This window comes from Hoplias malabaricus, chromosome 15 (assembly GCF_029633855.1).
Source record: "Hoplias malabaricus isolate fHopMal1 chromosome 15, fHopMal1.hap1, whole genome shotgun sequence".
Taxonomy (NCBI): Eukaryota; Metazoa; Chordata; class Actinopteri; order Characiformes; family Erythrinidae; genus Hoplias; species Hoplias malabaricus.
This window is the reverse complement of record NC_089814.1, coordinates 23001230-23016592: the sequence shown is the minus strand read 5'-3', so window position 1 is coordinate 23016592 and position 15363 is coordinate 23001230. Positions and strand designations below refer to the sequence as shown.

The 15363-nt window shown below is 52.4% G+C and overlaps 20 non-coding genes across 20 annotated transcripts; 4 read left to right on the top strand and 16 right to left on the bottom strand.

Moving 5' to 3' along the window:
- Positions 1-757: 757 nt before the first annotated feature.
- trnav-uac (transfer RNA valine (anticodon UAC)) lies at positions 758-830 on the bottom strand. The gene has a single exon. It is a non-coding gene; the product is annotated as a tRNA-Val (tRNA).
- Positions 831-1725: 895 nt separating this feature from the next.
- On the bottom strand, positions 1726-1798 carry trnav-uac (transfer RNA valine (anticodon UAC)). Its single transcript has one exon. It is a non-coding gene; the product is annotated as a tRNA-Val (tRNA).
- A 552-nt stretch (positions 1799-2350) lies between these two features.
- Positions 2351-2423, top strand: trnaa-agc (transfer RNA alanine (anticodon AGC)). Its single transcript has one exon. It is a non-coding gene; the product is annotated as a tRNA-Ala (tRNA).
- Positions 2424-2693: 270 nt separating this feature from the next.
- On the bottom strand, positions 2694-2766 carry trnav-uac (transfer RNA valine (anticodon UAC)). Its single transcript has one exon. It is a non-coding gene; the product is annotated as a tRNA-Val (tRNA).
- Positions 2767-3661: 895 nt separating this feature from the next.
- On the bottom strand, positions 3662-3734 carry trnav-uac (transfer RNA valine (anticodon UAC)). The gene has a single exon. It is a non-coding gene; the product is annotated as a tRNA-Val (tRNA).
- Positions 3735-4629: 895 nt separating this feature from the next.
- trnav-uac (transfer RNA valine (anticodon UAC)) lies at positions 4630-4702 on the bottom strand. The gene has a single exon. It is a non-coding gene; the product is annotated as a tRNA-Val (tRNA).
- A 552-nt stretch (positions 4703-5254) lies between these two features.
- trnaa-agc (transfer RNA alanine (anticodon AGC)) lies at positions 5255-5327 on the top strand. Its single transcript has one exon. It is a non-coding gene; the product is annotated as a tRNA-Ala (tRNA).
- A 270-nt stretch (positions 5328-5597) lies between these two features.
- Positions 5598-5670, bottom strand: trnav-uac (transfer RNA valine (anticodon UAC)). Its single transcript has one exon. It is a non-coding gene; the product is annotated as a tRNA-Val (tRNA).
- Positions 5671-6565: 895 nt separating this feature from the next.
- Positions 6566-6638, bottom strand: trnav-uac (transfer RNA valine (anticodon UAC)). Its single transcript has one exon. It is a non-coding gene; the product is annotated as a tRNA-Val (tRNA).
- Positions 6639-7533: 895 nt separating this feature from the next.
- Positions 7534-7606, bottom strand: trnav-uac (transfer RNA valine (anticodon UAC)). The gene has a single exon. It is a non-coding gene; the product is annotated as a tRNA-Val (tRNA).
- An 895-nt stretch (positions 7607-8501) lies between these two features.
- Positions 8502-8574, bottom strand: trnav-uac (transfer RNA valine (anticodon UAC)). Its single transcript has one exon. It is a non-coding gene; the product is annotated as a tRNA-Val (tRNA).
- An 895-nt stretch (positions 8575-9469) lies between these two features.
- Positions 9470-9542, bottom strand: trnav-uac (transfer RNA valine (anticodon UAC)). Its single transcript has one exon. It is a non-coding gene; the product is annotated as a tRNA-Val (tRNA).
- Positions 9543-10437: 895 nt separating this feature from the next.
- On the bottom strand, positions 10438-10510 carry trnav-uac (transfer RNA valine (anticodon UAC)). The gene has a single exon. It is a non-coding gene; the product is annotated as a tRNA-Val (tRNA).
- Positions 10511-11405: 895 nt separating this feature from the next.
- trnav-uac (transfer RNA valine (anticodon UAC)) lies at positions 11406-11478 on the bottom strand. The gene has a single exon. It is a non-coding gene; the product is annotated as a tRNA-Val (tRNA).
- Positions 11479-12030: 552 nt separating this feature from the next.
- Positions 12031-12103, top strand: trnaa-agc (transfer RNA alanine (anticodon AGC)). Its single transcript has one exon. It is a non-coding gene; the product is annotated as a tRNA-Ala (tRNA).
- A 271-nt stretch (positions 12104-12374) lies between these two features.
- Positions 12375-12447, bottom strand: trnav-uac (transfer RNA valine (anticodon UAC)). The gene has a single exon. It is a non-coding gene; the product is annotated as a tRNA-Val (tRNA).
- An 895-nt stretch (positions 12448-13342) lies between these two features.
- Positions 13343-13415, bottom strand: trnav-uac (transfer RNA valine (anticodon UAC)). The gene has a single exon. It is a non-coding gene; the product is annotated as a tRNA-Val (tRNA).
- Positions 13416-14310: 895 nt separating this feature from the next.
- On the bottom strand, positions 14311-14383 carry trnav-uac (transfer RNA valine (anticodon UAC)). Its single transcript has one exon. It is a non-coding gene; the product is annotated as a tRNA-Val (tRNA).
- Positions 14384-14935: 552 nt separating this feature from the next.
- Positions 14936-15008, top strand: trnaa-agc (transfer RNA alanine (anticodon AGC)). Its single transcript has one exon. It is a non-coding gene; the product is annotated as a tRNA-Ala (tRNA).
- A 270-nt stretch (positions 15009-15278) lies between these two features.
- On the bottom strand, positions 15279-15351 carry trnav-uac (transfer RNA valine (anticodon UAC)). The gene has a single exon. It is a non-coding gene; the product is annotated as a tRNA-Val (tRNA).
- Between the last annotated feature and the right edge of the window lie 12 nt (positions 15352-15363).

Genomic DNA, 15363 nt, shown 5'->3' with positions numbered 1-15363 from the left:
TAAAGACTTGGCCGTATACATATCAGCGACGTTGCCCGTAGCGCAGTGGCCCTTTCTTTGATTTTCCACCGATGCGCTGAACACATTACTCCGACAGCAGTCACAATCGCAGGGCAGTTTTCCAATGCGACCGCATGCACTTTGTCCAGAAGCAGCCCAGAATGGCACAGAGACATTGCCTATGGCCACACTTTAAGGCATCTTGATTGAGCCATGGACCTTTAAAGCATTCATCAGCGCCTCGTCCGGATGAGCTGTCCATCGTCCAGGGTCTCGTGCTTGCGTGTGCCAGCTCGCGCGTACGACGACCATACTGGGCGTTCTTAGCCTTGGACCATGTGAGCCAAAAAGTCCCTGGGCTTTGGAGACAGGTATGTCTTTTGCATGAAATGATACAAGTGCAACAATGCAAAAGGGAAATTAGCTCAAATGGTAGAGTGCTCGCTTAGCATGCGAGAGGTAGCGGGATCGATGCCCGCATTCTCCAGCAAGAGCTTTTATCCAAGGTCCACGCGAAGAGACTGATGGAGGCCACGGTGCTTGCTGGGTTAACGTGCAAAAACGTTCTTGGCCCGTACGGGGATCGAACCCACGACCTTGCCGTTATTAGCACCACGCTCTAACCAACTGAGCTAACCGGCCTCGGAGACCAAGTGTTCGTCAAGCAGGATCAACAAAGGAGCTCCCAGTGACGGCGATTGAAGTAGATGCAAGAAATATTTCGCTCGGGCTGTGGAAAACTGAAGAGGATCTCCCGTGTTTCTGCCCGGTTTCGAACCGGGGACCTTTCGCATGTAAGGCGAACGTGATAACCACTACACTACAGAAACCAGCTGCGCTCCACAAGGCACCCTGAGCTCCACACACCACGTGGGACCAGTACAGCTTGACTTTGGACTGATGTACTAATCTATTCTTTACATGGTGAAATACACCTGCGCTTTACCATGAGCCAGGACTCTGCATCCTAAAGACTTGGCCGTATACATATCAGCGACGTTGCCCGTAGCGCAGTGGCCCTTTCTTTGATTTTCCACCGATGCGCTGAACACATTACTCCGACAGCAGTCACAATCGCAGGGCAGTTTTCCAATGCGACCGCATGCACTTTGTCCAGAAGCAGCCCAGAATAGCACAGAGACATTGCCTATGGCCACACTTTAAGGCATCTTGATTGAGCCATGGACCTTTAAAGCATTCATCTGCGCCTCGTCCGGATGAGCTGTCCATCGTCCAGGGTCTCGTGCTTGCGTGTGCCAGCTCGCGCGTACGACGACCATACTGGGCGTTCTTAGCCTTGGACCATGTGAGCCAAAAAGTCCCTGGGCTTTGGAGACAGGTATGTCTTTTGCATGAAATGATACAAGTGCAACAATGCAAAAGGGAAATTAGCTCAAATGGTAGAGTGCTCGCTTAGCATGCGAGAGGTAGCGGGATCGATGCCCGCATTCTCCAGCAAGAGCTTTTATCCAAGGTCCACGCGAAGAGACTGACGGAGGCCACGGTGCTTGCTGGGTTAACGTGCAAAAACGTTCTTGGCCCGTACGGGGATCGAACCCGCGACCTTGCCGTTATTAGCACCACGCTCTAACCAACTGAGCTAACCGGCCTCGGAGACCAAGTGTTCGTCAAGCAGGATCAACAAAGGAGCTCCCAGTGACGGCGATTGAAGTAGATGCAAGAAATATTTCGCTCGGGCTGTGGAAAACTGAAGAGGATCTCCCGTGTTTCTGCCCGGTTTCGAACCGGGGACCTTTCACATGTAAGGCGAACGTGATAACCACTACACTACAGAAACCAGCTGCGCTCCACAAGGCACCCTGAGCTCCACACACCACGTGGGACCAGTACAGCTTGACTTTGGACTGATGTACTAATCTATTCTTTACATGGTGAAATACACCTGCGCTTTACCATGAGCCAGGACTCTGCATCCTAAAGACTTGGCCGTATACATATCAGCGACGTTGCCCGTAGCGCAGTGGCCCTTTCTTTGATTTTCCACCGATGCGCTGAACACATTACTCCGACAGCAGTCACAATCGCAGGGCAGTTTTCCAATGCGACCGCATGCACTTTGTCCAGAAGCAGCCCAGAATAGCACAGAGACATTGCCTATGGCCACACTTTAAGGCATCTTGATTGAGCCATGGACCTTTAAAGCATTCGTCTGCGCCTCGTCCGGATGAGCTGTCCATCGTCCAGGGTCTCGTGCTTGCGTGTGCCAGCTCGCGCGTACGACGACCATACTGGGCGTTCTTAGCCTTGGACCATGTGAGCCAAAAAGTCCCTGGGCTTTGGAGACAGGTATGTCTTTTGCATGAAATGATACAAGTGCAACAATGCAAAAGGGGAATTAGCTCAAATGGTAGAGCGCTCGCTTAGCATGCGAGAGGTAGCGGGATCGATGCCCGCATTCTCCAGCAAGAGCTTTTATCCAAGGTCCACGCGAAGAGACTGACGGAGGCCACGGTGCTTGCTGGGTTAACGTGCAAAAACGTTCTTGGCCCGTACGGGGATCGAACCCGCGACCTTGGCGTTATTAGCACCACGCTCTAACCAACTGAGCTAACCGGCCTCTGAGACCAAGCTTTTGTCAAGCAGGAGCAACAAAGGAGCTCCCAGTGACGGCGATTGAAGTAGATGCAAGAAATATTTCGCTCGGGCTGTGGAAAACAGAAGAGGATCTCCCGTGTTTCTGCCCGGTTTCGAACCGGGGACCTTTCGCGTGTAAGGCGAACGTGATAACCACTACACTACAGAAACCAGCTGCGCTCCACAAGGCACCCTGAGCTCCACAGACCACGTGGGACCAGTACAGCTTGACTTTGGACTGATGTACTAATCTATTCTTTACATGGTGAAATACACCTGCGCTTTACCATGAGCCAGGACTCTGCATCCTAAAGACTTGGCCGTATACATATCAGCGACGTTGCCGTTAGCGCAGTGGCCCTTTCTTTGATTTTCCACCGATGCGCTGAACACATTACTCCGACAGCAGTCACAATCGCAGGGCAGTTTTCCAATGCGACCGCATGCACTTTGTCCAGAAGCAGCCCAGAATGGCACAGAGACATTGCCTATGGCCACACTTTAAGGCATCTTGATTGAGCCATGGACCTTTAAAGCATTCATCTGCGCCTCGTCCGGATGAGCTGTCCATCGTCCAGGGTCTCGTGCTTGCGTGTGCCAGCTCGCGCGTACGACGACCATACTGGGCGTTCTTAGCCTTGGACCATGTGAGCCAAAAAGTCCCTGGGCTTTGGAGACAGGTATGTCTTTTGCATGAAATGATACAAGTGCAACAAGGCAAAAGGGGAATTCGCTCAAATGGTAGAGCGCTCGCTTAGCATGCGAGAGGTAGCGGGATCGATGCCCGCATTCTCCAGCAAGAGCTTTTATCCAAGGTCCACGCGAAGAGACTAACGGAGGCCACGGTGCTTGCTGGGTTAACGTGCAAAAACGTTCTTGGCCCGTACGGGGATCGAACCCGCGACCTTGGCGTTATTAGCACCACGCTCTAACCAACTGAGCTAACCAGCCTCGGAGACCAAGTGTTCGTCAAGCAGGAGCAACAAAGGAGCTCCCAGTGACGGCGATTGAAGTAGATGCAAGAAATATTTCGCTCGGGCTGTGGAAAACAGAAGAGGATCTCCCGTGTTTCTGCCCGGTTTCGAACCGGGGACCTTTCGCGTGTAAGGCGAACGTGATAACCACTACACTACAGAAACCAGCTGCGCTCCACAAGGCACCCTGAGCTCCACACACCACGTGGGACCAGTACAGCTTGACTTTGGACTGATGTACTAATCTATTCTTTACATGGTGAAATACACCTGCGCTTTACCATGAGCCAGGACTCTGCATCCTAAAGACTTGGCCGTATACATATCAGCGACGTTGCCGTTAGCGCAGTGGCCCTTTCTTTGATTTTCCACCGATGCGCTGAACACATTACTCCGACAGCAGTCACAATCGCAGGGCAGTTTTCCAATGCGACCGCATGCACTTTGTCCAGAAGCAGCCCAGAATGGCACAGAGACATTGCCTATGGCCACACTTTAAGGCATCTTGATTGAGCCATGGACCTTTAAAGCATTCATCTGCGCCTCGTCCGGATGAGCTGTCCATCGTCCAGGGTCTCGTGCTTGCGTGTGCCAGCTCGCGCGTACGACGACCATACTGGGCGTTCTTAGCCTTGGACCATGTGAGCCAAAAAGTCCCTGGGCTTTGGAGACAGGTATGTCTTTTGCATGAAATGATACAAGTGCAACAAGGCAAAAGGGGAATTCGCTCAAATGGTAGAGCGCTCGCTTAGCATGCGAGAGGTAGCGGGATCGATGCCCGCATTCTCCAGCAAGAGCTTTTATCCAAGGTCCACGCGAAGAGACTAACGGAGGCCACGGTGCTTGCTGGGTTAACGTGCAAAAACGTTCTTGGCCCGTACGGGGATCGAACCCGCGACCTTGGCGTTATTAGCACCACGCTCTAACCAACTGAGCTAACCAGCCTCGGAGACCAAGTGTTCGTCAAGCAGGAGCAACAAAGGAGCTCCCAGTGACGGCGATTGAAGTAGATGCAAGAAATATTTCGCTCGGGCTGTGGAAAACAGAAGAGGATCTCCCGTGTTTCTGCCCGGTTTCGAACCGGGGACCTTTCGCGTGTAAGGCGAACGTGATAACCACTACACTACAGAAACCAGCTGCGCTCCACAAGGCACCCTGAGCTCCACACACCACGTGGGACCAGTACAGCTTGACTTTGGACTGATGTACTAATCTATTCTTTACATGGTGAAATACACCTGCGCTTTACCATGAGCCAGGACTCTGCATCCTAAAGACTTGGCCGTATACATATCAGCGACGTTGCCCGTAGCGCAGTGGCCCTTTCTTTGATTTTCCACCGATGCGCTGAACACATTACTCCGACAGCAGTCACAATCGCAGGGCAGTTTTCCAATGCGACCGCATGCACTTTGTCCAGAAGCAGCCCAGAATAGCACAGAGACATTGCCTATGGCCACACTTTAAGGCATCTTGATTGAGCCATGGACCTTTAAAGCATTCGTCTGCGCCTCGTCCGGATGAGCTGTCCATCGTCCAGGGTCTCGTGCTTGCGTGTGCCAGCTCGCGCGTACGACGACCATACTGGGCGTTCTTAGCCTTGGACCATGTGAGCCAAAAAGTCCCTGGGCTTTGGAGACAGGTATGTCTTTTGCATGAAATGATACAAGTGCAACAATGCAAAAGGGGAATTAGCTCAAATGGTAGAGCGCTCGCTTAGCATGCGAGAGGTAGCGGGATCGATGCCCGCATTCTCCAGCAAGAGCTTTTATCCAAGGTCCACGCGAAGAGACTGACTGAGGCCACGGTGCTTGCTGGGTTAACGTGCAAAAACGTTCTTGGCCCGTACGGGGATCGAACCCGCGACCTTGGCGTTATTAGCACCACGCTCTAACCAACTGAGCTAACCGGCCTCTGAGACCAAGCTTTTGTCAAGCAGGAGCAACAAAGGAGCTCCCAGTGACGGCGATTGAAGTAGATGCAAGAAATATTTCGCTCGGGCTGTGGAAAACAGAAGAGGATCTCCCGTGTTTCTGCCCGGTTTCGAACCGGGGACCTTTCGCGTGTAAGGCGAACGTGATAACCACTACACTACAGAAACCAGCTGCGCTCCACAAGGCACCCTGAGCTCCACAGACCACGTGGGACCAGTACAGCTTGACTTTGGACTGATGTACTAATCTATTCTTTACATGGTGAAATACACCTGCGCTTTACCATGAGCCAGGACTCTGCATCCTAAAGACTTGGCCGTATACATATCAGCGACGTTGCCGTTAGCGCAGTGGCCCTTTCTTTGATTTTCCACCGATGCGCTGAACACATTACTCCGACAGCAGTCACAATCGCAGGGCAGTTTTCCAATGCGACCGCATGCACTTTGTCCAGAAGCAGCCCAGAATGGCACAGAGACATTGCCTATGGCCACACTTTAAGGCATCTTGATTGAGCCATGGACCTTTAAAGCATTCATCTGCGCCTCGTCCGGATGAGCTGTCCATCGTCCAGGGTCTCGTGCTTGCGTGTGCCAGCTCGCGCGTACGACGACCATACTGGGCGTTCTTAGCCTTGGACCATGTGAGCCAAAAAGTCCCTGGGCTTTGGAGACAGGTATGTCTTTTGCATGAAATGATACAAGTGCAACAAGGCAAAAGGGGAATTCGCTCAAATGGTAGAGCGCTCGCTTAGCATGCGAGAGGTAGCGGGATCGATGCCCGCATTCTCCAGCAAGAGCTTTTATCCAAGGTCCACGCGAAGAGACTAACGGAGGCCACGGTGCTTGCTGGGTTAACGTGCAAAAACGTTCTTGGCCCGTACGGGGATCGAACCCGCGACCTTGGCGTTATTAGCACCACGCTCTAACCAACTGAGCTAACCAGCCTCGGAGACCAAGCGTTCGTCAAGCAGGAGCAACAAAGGAGCTCCCAGTGACGGCGATTGAAGTAGATGCAAGAAATATTTCGCTCGGGCTGTGGAAAACAGAAGAGGATCTCCCGTGTTTCTGCCCGGTTTCGAACCGGGGACCTTTCGCGTGTAAGGCGAACGTGATAACCACTACACTACAGAAACCAGCTGCGCTCCACAAGGCACCCTGAGCTCCACACACCACGTGGGACCAGTACAGCTTGACTTTGGACTGATGTACTAATCTATTCTTTACATGGTGAAATACACCTGCGCTTTACCATGAGCCAGGACTCTGCATCCTAAAGACTTGGCCGTATACATATCAGCGACGTTGCCCGTAGCGCAGTGGCCCTTTCTTTGATTTTCCACCGATGCGCTGAACACATTACTCCGACAGCAGTCACAATCGCAGGGCAGTTTTCCAATGCGACCGCATGCACTTTGTCCAGAAGCAGCCCAGAATAGCACAGAGACATTGCCTATGGCCACACTTTAAGGCATCTTGATTGAGCCATGGACCTTTAAAGCATTCGTCTGCGCCTCGTCCGGATGAGCTGTCCATCGTCCAGGGTCTCGTGCTTGCGTGTGCCAGCTCGCGCGTACGACGACCATACTGGGCGTTCTTAGCCTTGGACCATGTGAGCCAAAAAGTCCCTGGGCTTTGGAGACAGGTATGTCTTTTGCATGAAATGATACAAGTGCAACAAGGCAAAAGGGGAATTCGCTCAAATGGTAGAGCGCTCGCTTAGCATGCGAGAGGTAGCGGGATCGATGCCCGCATTCTCCAGCAAGAGCTTTTATCCAAGGTCCACGCGAAGAGACTAACGGAGGCCACGGTGCTTGCTGGGTTAACGTGCAAAAACGTTCTTGGCCCGTACGGGGATCGAACCCGCGACCTTGGCGTTATTAGCACCACGCTCTAACCAACTGAGCTAACCAGCCTCGGAGACCAAGCGTTCGTCAAGCAGGAGCAACAAAGGAGCTCCCAGTGACGGCGATTGAAGTAGATGCAAGAAATATTTCGCTCGGGCTGTGGAAAACAGAAGAGGATCTCCCGTGTTTCTGCCCGGTTTCGAACCGGGGACCTTTCGCGTGTAAGGCGAACGTGATAACCACTACACTACAGAAACCAGCTGCGCTCCACAAGGCACCCTGAGCTCCACACACCACGTGGGACCAGTACAGCTTGACTTTGGACTGATGTACTAATCTATTCTTTACATGGTGAAATACACCTGCGCTTTACCATGAGCCAGGACTCTGCATCCTAAAGACTTGGCCGTATACATATCAGCGACGTTGCCGTTAGCGCAGTGGCCCTTTCTTTGATTTTCCACCGATGCGCTGAACACATTACTCCGACAGCAGTCACAATCGCAGGGCAGTTTTCCAATGCGACCGCATGCACTTTGTCCAGAAGCAGCCCAGAATGGCACAGAGACATTGCCTATGGCCACACTTTAAGGCATCTTGATTGAGCCATGGACCTTTAAAGCATTCATCTGCGCCTCGTCCGGATGAGCTGTCCATCGTCCAGGGTCTCGTGCTTGCGTGTGCCAGCTCGCGCGTACGACGACCATACTGGGCGTTCTTAGCCTTGGACCATGTGAGCCAAAAAGTCCCTGGGCTTTGGAGACAGGTATGTCTTTTGCATGAAATGATACAAGTGCAACAAGGCAAAAGGGGAATTCGCTCAAATGGTAGAGCGCTCGCTTAGCATGCGAGAGGTAGCGGGATCGATGCCCGCATTCTCCAGCAAGAGCTTTTATCCAAGGTCCACGCGAAGAGACTAACGGAGGCCACGGTGCTTGCTGGGTTAACGTGCAAAAACGTTCTTGGCCCGTACGGGGATCGAACCCGCGACCTTGGCGTTATTAGCACCACGCTCTAACCAACTGAGCTAACCAGCCTCGGAGACCAAGCGTTCGTCAAGCAGGAGCAACAAAGGAGCTCCCAGTGACGGCGATTGAAGTAGATGCAAGAAATATTTCGCTCGGGCTGTGGAAAACAGAAGAGGATCTCCCGTGTTTCTGCCCGGTTTCGAACCGGGGACCTTTCGCGTGTAAGGCGAACGTGATAACCACTACACTACAGAAACCAGCTGCGCTCCACAAGGCACCCTGAGCTCCACACACCACGTGGGACCAGTACAGCTTGACTTTGGACTGATGTACTAATCTATTCTTTACATGGTGAAATACACCTGCGCTTTACCATGAGCCAGGACTCTGCATCCTAAAGACTTGGCCGTATACATATCAGCGACGTTGCCCGTAGCGCAGTGGCCCTTTCTTTGATTTTCCACCGATGCGCTGAACACATTACTCCGACAGCAGTCACAATCGCAGGGCAGTTTTCCAATGCGACCGCATGCACTTTGTCCAGAAGCAGCCCAGAATAGCACAGAGACATTGCCTATGGCCACACTTTAAGGCATCTTGATTGAGCCATGGACCTTTAAAGCATTCGTCTGCGCCTCGTCCGGATGAGCTGTCCATCGTCCAGGGTCTCGTGCTTGCGTGTGCCAGCTCGCGCGTACGACGACCATACTGGGCGTTCTTAGCCTTGGACCATGTGAGCCAAAAAGTCCCTGGGCTTTGGAGACAGGTATGTCTTTTGCATGAAATGATACAAGTGCAACAAGGCAAAAGGGGAATTCGCTCAAATGGTAGAGCGCTCGCTTAGCATGCGAGAGGTAGCGGGATCGATGCCCGCATTCTCCAGCAAGAGCTTTTATCCAAGGTCCACGCGAAGAGACTAACGGAGGCCACGGTGCTTGCTGGGTTAACGTGCAAAAACGTTCTTGGCCCGTACGGGGATCGAACCCGCGACCTTGGCGTTATTAGCACCACGCTCTAACCAACTGAGCTAACCAGCCTCGGAGACCAAGCGTTCGTCAAGCAGGAGCAACAAAGGAGCTCCCAGTGACGGCGATTGAAGTAGATGCAAGAAATATTTCGCTCGGGCTGTGGAAAACAGAAGAGGATCTCCCGTGTTTCTGCCCGGTTTCGAACCGGGGACCTTTCGCGTGTAAGGCGAACGTGATAACCACTACACTACAGAAACCAGCTGCGCTCCACAAGGCACCCTGAGCTCCACACACCACGTGGGACCAGTACAGCTTGACTTTGGACTGATGTACTAATCTATTCTTTACATGGTGAAATACACCTGCGCTTTACCATGAGCCAGGACTCTGCATCCTAAAGACTTGGCCGTATACATATCAGCGACGTTGCCGTTAGCGCAGTGGCCCTTTCTTTGATTTTCCACCGATGCGCTGAACACATTACTCCGACAGCAGTCACAATCGCAGGGCAGTTTTCCAATGCGACCGCATGCACTTTGTCCAGAAGCAGCCCAGAATGGCACAAAGACATTGCCTATGGCCACACTTTAAGGCATCTTGATTGAGCCATGGACCTTTAAAGCATTCATCTGCGCCTCGTCCGGATGAGCTGTCCATCGTCCAGGGTCTCGTGCTTGCGTGTGCCAGCTCGCGCGTACGACGACCATACTGGGCGTTCTTAGCCTTGGACCATGTGAGCCAAAAAGTCCCTGGGCTTTGGAGACAGGTATGTCTTTTGCATGAAATGATACAAGTGCAACAAGGCAAAAGGGGAATTCGCTCAAATGGTAGAGCGCTCGCTTAGCATGCGAGAGGTAGCGGGATCTATGCCCGCATTCTCCAGCAAGAGCTTTTATCCAAGGTCCACGCGAAGAGACTGACGGAGGCCACGGTGCTTGCTGGGTTAACGTGCAAAAACGTTCTTGGCCCATACGGGGATCGAACACGCGACCTTGGCGTTATTAGCACCACACTCTAACCAACTGAGCTAACCGGCCTCGGAGACAAAGTGTTCGTCAAGCAGGATCAACAAAGGAGCTCCCAGTGACGGCGATTGAAGTAGATGCAAGAAAAATTTCGCTCGGGCTGTGGAAAACTGAAGAGGATCTCCCGTGTTTCTGCCCGGTTTCGAACCGGGGACCTTTCGCGTGTAAGGCGAACGTGATAACCACTACACTACAGAAACCAGCTGCGCTCCACAAGGCACCCTGAGCTCCACACACCACGTGGGACCAGTACAGCTTGACTTTGGACTGATGTACTAATCTATTCTTTACATGGTGAAATACACCTGCGCTTTACCATGAGCCAGGACTCTGCATCCTAAAGACTTGGCCGTATACATATCAGCGACGTTGCCCGTAGCGCAGTGGCCCTTTCTTTGATTTTCCACCGATGCGCTGAACACATTACTCCGACAGCAGTCACAATCGCAGGGCAGTTTTCCAATGCGACCGCATGCACTTTGTCCAGAAGCAGCCCAGAATGGCACAGAGACATTGCCTATGGCCACACTTTAAGGCATCTTGATTGAGCCATGGACCTTTAAAGCATTCATCAGCGCCTCGTCCGGATGAGCTGTCCATCGTCCAGGGTCTCGTGCTTGCGTGTGCCAGCTCGCGCGTACGACGACCATACTGGGCGTTCTTAGCCTTGGACCATGTGAGCCAAAAAGTCCCTGGGCTTTGGAGACAGGTATGTCTTTTGCATGAAATGATACAAGTGCAACAATGCAAAAGGGAAATTAGCTCAAATGGTAGAGTGCTCGCTTAGCATGCGAGAGGTAGCGGGATCGATGCCCGCATTCTCCAGCAAGAGCTTTTATCCAAGGTCCACGCGAAGAGACTGATGGAGGCCACGGTGCTTGCTGGGTTAACGTGCAAAAACGTTCTTGGCCCGTACGGGGATCGAACCCACGACCTTGCCGTTATTAGCACCACGCTCTAACCAACTGAGCTAACCGGCCTCGGAGACCAAGTGTTCGTCAAGCAGGATCAACAAAGGAGCTCCCAGTGACGGCGATTGAAGTAGATGCAAGAAATATTTCGCTCGGGCTGTGGAAAACTGAAGAGGATCTCCCGTGTTTCTGCCCGGTTTCGAACCGGGGACCTTTCACATGTAAGGCGAACGTGATAACCACTACACTACAGAAACCAGCTGCGCTCCACAAGGCACCCTGAGCTCCACACACCACGTGGGACCAGTACAGCTTGACTTTGGACTGATGTACTAATCTATTCTTTACATGGTGAAATACACCTGCGCTTTACCATGAGCCAGGACTCTGCATCCTAAAGACTTGGCCGTATACATATCAGCGACGTTGCCCGTAGCGCAGTGGCCCTTTCTTTGATTTTCCACCGATGCGCTGAACACATTACTCCGACAGCAGTCACAATCGCAGGGCAGTTTTCCAATGCGACCGCATGCACTTTGTCCAGAAGCAGCCCAGAATGGCACAGAGACATTGCCTATGGCCACACTTTAAGGCATCTTGATTGAGCCATGGACCTTTAAAGCATTCATCTGCGCCTCGTCCGGATGAGCTGTCCATCGTCCAGGGTCTCGTGCTTGCGTGTGCCAGCTCGCGCGTACGACGACCATACTGGGCGTTCTTAGCCTTGGACCATGTGAGCCAAAAAGTCCCTGGGCTTTGGAGACAGGTATGTCTTTTGCATGAAATGATACAAGTGCAACAATGCAAAAGGGGAATTAGCTCAAATGGTAGAGCGCTCGCTTAGCATGCGAGAGGTAGCGGGATCGATACCCGCATTCTCCAGCAAGAGCTTTTATCCAAGGTCCACGCGAAGAGACTGACGGAGGCCACGGTGCTTGCTGGGTTAACGTGCAAAAACGTTCTTGGCCCGTACGGGGATCGAAACCCGCGACCTTGGCGTTATTAGCACCACGCTCTAACCAACTGAGCTAACCTGCCTCGGAGACCATGCGTTCGTCAAGCAGGAGCAACAAAGGAGCTCCCAGTGACGGCGATTGAAGTAGATGCAAGAAATATTTCGCTTGGGCTGTGGAAAACAGAAGAGGATCTCCCGTGTTTCTGCCCGGTTTCGAACCGGGGACCTTTCGCGTGTAAGGCGAACGTGATAACCACTACACTACAGAAACCGGCTGAGCTGCACAAGGCACCCTGAGCTCCACACACCACGTGGGACCAGTACAGCTTGACTTTGGACTGATGTACTAATCTATTCTTTACATGGTGAAATACACCTGCGCTTTACCATGAGCCAGGACTCTGCATCCTAAAGACTTGGCCGTATACATATCAGCGACGTTGCCCGTAGCGCAGTGGCCCTTTCTTTGATTTTCCACCGATGCGCTGAACACATTACTCCGACAGCAGTCACAATCGCAGGGCAGTTTTCCAATGCGACCGCATGCACTTTGTCCAGAAGCAGCCCAGAATAGCACAGAGACATTGCCTATGGCCACACTTTAAGGCATCTTGATTGAGCCATGGACCTTTAAAGCATTCATCTGCGCCTCGTCCGGATGAGCTGTCCATCGTCCAGGGTCTCGTGCTTGCGTGTGCCAGCTCGCGCGTACGACGACCATACTGGGCGTTCTTAGCCTTGGACCATGTGAGCCAAAAAGTCCCTGGGCTTTGGAGACAGGTATGTCTTTTGCATGAAATGATACAAGTGCAACAATGCAAAACGGGAATTAGCTCAAATGGTAGAGCGCTCGCTTAGCATGCGAGAGGTAGCGGGATCGATGCCCGCATTCTCCAGCAAGAGCTTTTATCCAAGGTCCACGCGAAGAGACTGACGGAGGCCACGGTGCTTGCTGGGTTAACGTGCAAAAACGTTCTTGGCCCGTACGGGGATCGAACCCGCGACCTTGGCGTTATTAGCACCACGCTCTAACCAACTGAGCTAACCGGCCTCTGAGACCAAGTTTTCGTCAAGCAGGAGCAACAAAGGAGCTCCCAGTGACGGCGATTGAAGTAGATGCAAGAAATATTTCGCTCGGGCTGTGGAAAACAGAAGAGGATCTCCCGTGTTTCTGCCCGGTTTCGAACCGGGGACCTTTCGCATGTAAGGCGAACGTGATAACCACTACACTACAGAAACCGGCTGAGCTGCACAAGGCACCCTGAGCTCCACACACCACGTGGGACCAGTACAGCTTGACTTTGGACTGATGTACTAATCTATTCTTTACATGGTGAAATACACCTGCGCTTTACCATGAGCCAGGACTCTGCATCCTAAAGACTTAGCCGTATACATATCAGCGACGTTGCCCGTAGCGCAGTGGCCCTTTCTTTGATTTTCCACCGATGCGCTGAACACATTACTCCGACAGCAGTCACAATCGCAGGGCAGTTTTCCAATGCGACCGCATGCACTTTGTCCAGAAGCAGCCCAGAATAGCACAGAGACATTGCCTATGGCCACACTTTAAGGCATCTTGATTGAGCCATGGACCTTTAAAGCATTCATCTGCGCCTCGTCCGGATGAGCTGTCCATCGTCCAGGGTCTCGTGCTTGCGTGTGCCAGCTCGCGCGTACGACGACCATACTGGGCGTTCTTAGCCTTGGACCATGTGAGCCAAAAAGTCCCTGGGCTTTGGAGACAGGTATGTCTTTTGCATGAAATGATACAAGTGCAACAATGCAAAAGGGGAATTAGCTCAAATGGTAGAGCGCCCGCTTAGCATGCGAGAGGTAGCGGGATCGATGCCCGCATTCTCCAGCAAGAGCTTTTATCCAAGGTCCACGCGAAGAGACTGACGGAGGCCACGGTGCTTGCTGGGTTAACGTGCAAAAACGTTCTTGGCCCGTACGGGGATCGAACCCGCGACCTTGGCGTTATTAGCACCACGCTCTAACCAACTGAGCTAACCGGCCTCGGAGACCAAGTGTTTGTCAAGCAGGATCAACAAAGGAGCTCCCAGTGACGGCGATTGAAGTAGATGCAAGAAATATTTCGCTCGGGCTGTGGAAAACTGAAGAGGATCTCCCGTGTTTCTGCCCGGTTTCGAACCGGGGACCTTTCGCATGTAAGGCGAACGTGATAACCACTACACTACAGAAACCAGCTGCGCTCCACAAGGCACCCTGAGCTCCACACACCACGTGGGACCAGTACAGCTTGACTTTGGACTGATGTACTAATCTATTCTTTACATGGTGAAATACACCTGCGCTTTACCATGAGCCAGGACTCTGCATCCTAAAGACTTGGCCGTATACATATCAGCGAAGTTGCCCGTAGCGCAGTGGCCCTTTCTTTGATTTTCCACCGATGCGCTGAACACATTACTCCGACAGCAGTCACAATCGCAGGGCAGTTTTCCAATGCGACCGCATGCACTTTGTCCAGAAGCAGCCCAGAATAGCACAGAGACATTGCCTATGGCCACACTTTAAGGCATCTTGATTGAGCCATGGACCTTTAAAGCATTCATCTGCGCCTCGTCCGGATGAGCTGTCCATCGTCCAGGGTCTCGTGCTTGCGTGTGCCAGCTCGCGCGTATGACGACCATACTGGGCGTTCTTAGCCTTGGACCATGTGAGCCAAAAAGTCCCTGGGCTTTGGAGACAGGTATGTCTTTTGCATGAAATGATACAAGTGCAACAATGCAAAAGGGGAATTAGCTCAAATGGTAGAGCGCTCGCTTAGCATGCGAGAGGTAGCGGGATCGATTCCCGCATTCTCCAGCAAGAGCTTTTATCCAAGGTCCACGCGAAGAGACTGACGGAGGCCACGGTGCTTGCTGGGTTAACGTGCAAAAACGTTCTTGGCCCGTACGGGGATCGAACCCGCGACCTTGGCGTTATTAGCACCACGCTCTAACCAACTGAGCTAACCGGCCTCGGAGACCAAGTGTTCGTCAAGCAGGATCAACAAAGGAGCTCCCAGTGACGGCGATTGAAGTAGATGCGAGAAATATTTCGCTCGGGCTGTGGAAAACTGAAGAGGATCTCCCGTGTTTCTGCCCGGTTTCGAACCGGGGACCTTTCGCATGTAAGGCGAACGTGATAACCACTACACTACAGAAACCAGCTGCGCTCC